This window comes from Pan paniscus, chromosome 1, assembly GCF_029289425.2.
Source record: "Pan paniscus chromosome 1, NHGRI_mPanPan1-v2.0_pri, whole genome shotgun sequence".
In the NCBI taxonomy this organism is placed as follows: Eukaryota; Metazoa; Chordata; class Mammalia; order Primates; family Hominidae; genus Pan; species Pan paniscus.
In genome coordinates, this window is record NC_073249.2 from 109,006,010 (window position 1) to 109,011,752 (window position 5,743).

Genomic DNA, 5,743 nt, shown 5'->3' on the forward strand with positions numbered 1-5,743 from the left:
AGGATTTTCTATTGCATTTTGATTCTTTCTAATTTCACTCTCAGTGAGACATTTATTCTGGACATTCTGGACGTTATTAACCATCATCTTTATGTACTAATTACTTTACCCATAACTATTCATATTCCAACTCTTTTTTGAAAAGCCTTTTGGATATTCCCAAACCACTCTGACCTTTCCCCTCCTGGGACGTTTCTATGCAGTACTGAATCACTCATTCTCTTAGGTCCACGTCATATCCTTCCTATTTTGTGCAGGGCCCCTTTTTGTTTTATTTTCTCCTTTTCACCCTACAGCCTCAGTTCTCACTTCTCTCCCTTCTCCAGCACCCACTCTACTGTATTTAATGTGTGTCCTTCCAGTCCAAATTGCAAATGTTTGTTTAGAAAAATGTGTACCATAAGAAAGTCTTTATATGTCTTTGCTTTTAAATTACATAAATTACATTGTGCTAGAAATCTTACTTGATTTCTAACTTTAATTCCTTCAACATCGTGTTTTTGAGAGATATCTGTGTGTTACATGTCAATCTAATTTAATACTTCTGCCTGCTGCACCCTTTTCTGTCAAATGCACACACCAAACATCATCTATGTACTTCAGGATGGACCCTCATCCTGAAAACCTCTTTCATGAACCTCCTTGCAAATTTACTGTACTTACTGTTTTATATGAGGATCAGAGAAACTGTCCATAGAGAGAAATTTTCTTTTCTTTTTTTGAGACAGGGTCTTGCTCTGTCACCCAGGCTGGAGCACAGCGGTGTGATCTTGGCTCACTGCCACCTCTGCCTCCCAGGTTTAAGCTATTCTCCCACCTCAGCCTCCCAAGGAGCTGGGATTACAGGCATGTGCCACCATGTCCAGCTAGTTGTTTGTATTTTAGTAGTGACAGGGTTTCGCCTTGTTGGCCAGGCTGGTCTCCTGGCCTCAAGTGATCCATCCACCTCGGCCTCTCAAGAGAAACTTTCAGTTTCCACTATGGACAGTTTCTCTGAGGCATGTACTCAGAAAGGAGATTGCTGAGTCATAGGATCGTGCATACAAGATTTCTATAAAAATTGCTATATTGCTTTCTGGAAGAGCTATAGTAATTTACCTTCCCACACCAGCAGGGAAAAAGTTTTGTTCCAACTTATACTCAATAGCCCTTGGTGTTGTCTGATTGTATAGATTTTTGCCGATCTGATGGATTTGAAGTACCATCTCAATAGTGCTCTGTTGTGCTGTTCTCTGATTGATGGTTAGGTTGAGTATCTATGTCTTCAGGAGATTATAAACCACTCAGGATTCCCCTTCTGTGAATTGCCTATCCGCACCGTCTTTTTTTCTATCACTTTTTTCTATCTTTATTATTGCTGACCTGCATTAATCTCCGATACATTCTAGCTATTGATACCTTTAAAGTTTTAGGCATTGCAAAGACTTCTAGAATGTCACCAGTCACTTGTCACTGTTAACTTTGTTCACGATGCCCTTCATTGAACACAAGTCTTTCATTTTTGATTAGTGTACAATTCGTCAATTTATTTCTTGACAGCTTGAGCATATGAGGCTTTATTTAATAATTTTTCTACCACCCAAGGGCAAACAGATATTCCCCTACATTTTCTTCTATTCGCTTTACAGGTTTCCTTTCACATTTTGAAATTACTCCATTTTGAGCTTTTTTTTTAAATGGGTCAATATAGGGATTCAACTGTATTTTTCTCCCTATAGTAATACTTTTCTCTGAAGTATTTTCTAAATTGGCCTTTTCTTTTGCTATGCACTTGTCAAGCTGTCCCCATCATTACTTATTTTCCACAGATGCACAGTTTGATTTGGGGACTTTTCATTTTTCCCTTTGGTCTCTTTGCTTATTCTGCACCTAAACTTTATCACATCAGTTACTATGTCTTTCTCAAATCTCATTTTCTAGTAAAATGGTTCTATTCTTTTGTTCTTTTTCAAAATTGCTTAGTTACTCAAGAGTCTTTATGCTTTCTTATAAAATTTAAAATCAGTTTACCATAATTTCAGAAATTCCTACTGTGATTTTGATTGGAATTGTCATGAAATACATAAAACAATCTGGAGACAAATGACATAATAGCAACAATAAATTGCCCTAGTCATTTATTTAGGTCTTTTCTTTTTTCTTTTAATAGAGCAATAGAGCTAAAATGTTTTTCTCAGTAAAAATCCATACATTCTTTATTACTATAATACCAGACACTCTTGTTGCTTCAGTAAATTATATCTTTATATATAATTTTATAAATTCATGCTATATTTGATATTTGTACCCTGTGGTGTCTTCAGGGTTGCATATGAGAAGAGGGAGCCAACACCTGAGGGATATGCCCTCTTGTTTGTAATCATATTTAATATCTATATATTCATGCACATATTCAACATCTTGTTCCATTGGTAACTAGTGGTCCCAATAAAACTGGAATCTTCATTAAGATGATTACCTGAATACTAAATTTCATATTACTTTCCTAAAGACTTAGTTCAGTGCTATATACACATAGACAGGAGACAGCTATAGCCTGAGAGGTACACAGCTGAACTGAAATCAAAAGACTTGAGTGAAATCTTTTCTGTACCTCTGACTCTGAGCCAGGCCATAATCCCTCTGAATCTCAGCTTCCTCATTCCTAACACATGATTAATGAGGTTGTCACAAAAATTCAAAGAGAAAATAGATTTATCATGCACAGAATTTGACACGTGGAACCAATGCCCTGCTATTTGAATCTAAAGGCAAGAAATGCTTAAATCAGCTACAGCCAAAAGAAGAGTAATGGCAGGAAAGCATTATAACTCCAAAAACTGTTTTCCAGTGGTTAAAAATTATTACCAAAGTTACTTCAGTCAAGGACATCAAAGAAAATTTATAATCTTGTCTCCAGATAACATGTACGTTCATCAGTTGGGGCTGAAAAGTTCGCACCACACTGAAGACCATCACTGGCCCTGGACTTCCTAAAGCAGCCCAAGAAACATTTTCTCTGGAAATCTGGTCTTTTGTGTGAGAGTGAAAGCTACTGTGGGTGTTGCAATACTTTTCCTCTGCAAAGAGATGATTTTAGCAGAATCCCAAATAGCACAATAGAATTATCTGTATTCATATGCAAATATGCACATTTTAAAATATAGTTGAAACAAATAGGAATCCCTTTTATTTCCAATCTCATCTCATGTTTCCATAATGGAGATACTGGGATTAAAGATGATTATAAAGTGAATGTAGATTTGTAAGAAGTAGGCTATCATGAGAAATGCTGGGGGTGTGGAGCCCTTGCAAACATTTCCCAGGATCCCAAAGCAGAATGGATAGAGGAAAGGCATTAGACTAAGCCATGAGAGTCATGGCAGGAAGAGGATTTGAAGAATGAAGCTTGCAGCACTCTTGTTGAAAGAGTGAAGGTAAATGACTGGGCACCTCTTCAATAGCAGCCCTCCCTGACCACACTAACAAAAATATTCCCCACACAGCCCTGCCTCCTCCCTAGTTACTCTATCATACCACCACCACCTGCTTCATGGTTCTCTTTGAGCTGATAACTATGTTGTATTAGCTTGCTTATTTGTTTGTTTGTTTGTTTCCTTTGCTGTTATTTATTTCTTCCACTAGGCTGGAAACTCTGGAGGAACAGGGACATGGCCTATCTTGTTCATGTGCCTCCATCAGTGCTAAGCACAGAATGGACATTCGATAGATGCTATTTGAATGAAAAAAGGGAGTCCAGATCTATCAGAAATGAGGTAATAGCTGTTTATTGATTTTTTTACATCACACATGGGCATTAGAGGATCTTTGTGGTAGGAAGTAAAATGAGAGGATAGAAACTTACTATAAGGTGCTTTTGTGGAACAAACAACTCTTCAGGTAAGTGCCATCTCAAGCAGTGCTTTGAATTGATCTGCCTGTAACCCTAGGAAAAAAAAAAAGGATGACCATACATTGGCCCTGACCTGTGAATCTACACGTTCCTGGGTTTATCTTTCAGATAATTATTGTGGAGTAATATGAGACATAGAGTCTATGGCAATGGCCTTGAATAAATGAGTAATGCAACAAGTTATAAAGTTCTTAAAAGAAAGCCTGAGTATATCTCCTCATTCTTTTGTGCTTCTCTAGCCTATTTCCTTTACATTTGGTGGCTGGAGTTGTGAGGGGTGAATTTCTATAAAGTAATAATCGATTGTTCTGTTTTTCCTTTGCTCATACCCCTCTCACTTTATTTTTTGAGGGAGAGAACAAAGAGAATAGGACGGGAAAAATGTCAGACTTCTAATGAAATTACAATTAAAAAAAAAAAAGAAAGTGATAACACTAAAACCATAAGGCAAACCAGCAGGGGGTGTTAAAGATAAAATTACCACTCAGAAGTCAATGGAAATGTAGTTACAGGCAATTATTGCATGTTCTCTGAGTCTCTTATAAGTGAATTGACCTTTAAAAATAAAATTGCTCTTGATTGTTTTTTAAATCTCATTTTCTGTGCTTCTGAGATTATTTCCAACTGATGTCCATATACTTTTAAAATCTCCAAATGGATTATTATAAATAATAGTAATCAAAATTTCTTAGATTATTAACCTTCCCTTAAATTTAAAAAATATTTATGTTGTGTATCTAACAATGAATAAACAAATCATGGCAGTGCCATAAAGCAGGCTGTCACACAGTCATGAAATAATCTGTTTTAAGCACTATTTTAAGATACACAGGAATGTTCATTATATAATCTTAATCATTGTATAAACAGGTATAAAACCACACATAGAGAATGTCTTTGTGTTTTCTTGTGTTTAAAATTATTATGGAATTATGAGTGTGATTATGAGTGAGTTTTGTTTTCATATATAACTATTTCTCTGTAATTTCTGAGTTCTCGTTAGTAAACATGTCAGTCTAAAAATCAGAAAAAAAATTCATAATAATGCTCAGATACCTTTGAACAGAATTTAATCTGTAAGGTATTTGTTTCTATAGGTAAAGAATAGACACTATTCTTCTTTTTTAAATGGAAATACTGAGGCATCATGAAATGCCCTGTTTCTAATCATATAATTCATGGCAAAGAACTGGAATCTGAAATAGAAACCAACCTCCTGGATTGGCAGGATTTATCCTCCTCTTTACTTACATAAACCTGGTGAGAAATGTGCAGGGACAGTCTTTCCCTGGGGCCTCTGGGTGGCTGGCCCTGCGGGACTGCCTTCCTCTCTGCACTGGGTGTCTCTAGAGGAGGCCCAGTGTGTGAGTGAGCCCAAGGCTTTCCTTCCGTGGGTCGGCTTTCTCCAACCTTCTACTAAGGGAAGGGAGGAATCCTGGAATATAGCTGCAGATTTTCAAAACTTTTAAACAATTGGATCTATCTGGTTGAGATAATTTCAGATACAAATGCTACTGTCAGCAAAGGGCAATGTTTCCATGTTGCTAAATTGCTGGAAGCCTAACTTCAGAATCACTGTGCTCTTGTCTCCCTGAACAATGCTTGAGAACAGGAACTATGCCTATTTTTTTCCAAAGACTCCTAAACCAGTCCCCAGTACAGAGACATTATGCTCATCATGAAATCTTTGTAAATATGTATTAACTCACTGGTCATTAGCCTTCGAACATTGCACCCAGGGGCACTAGTTCACGTGCTGGTGGACAGCACGTGCCACATGCCCTGTCTCACCGCCATATGAGATGGCGCGTTCATCAAATGTGGGATCTCTGAATTTCCATCTGGAGAATC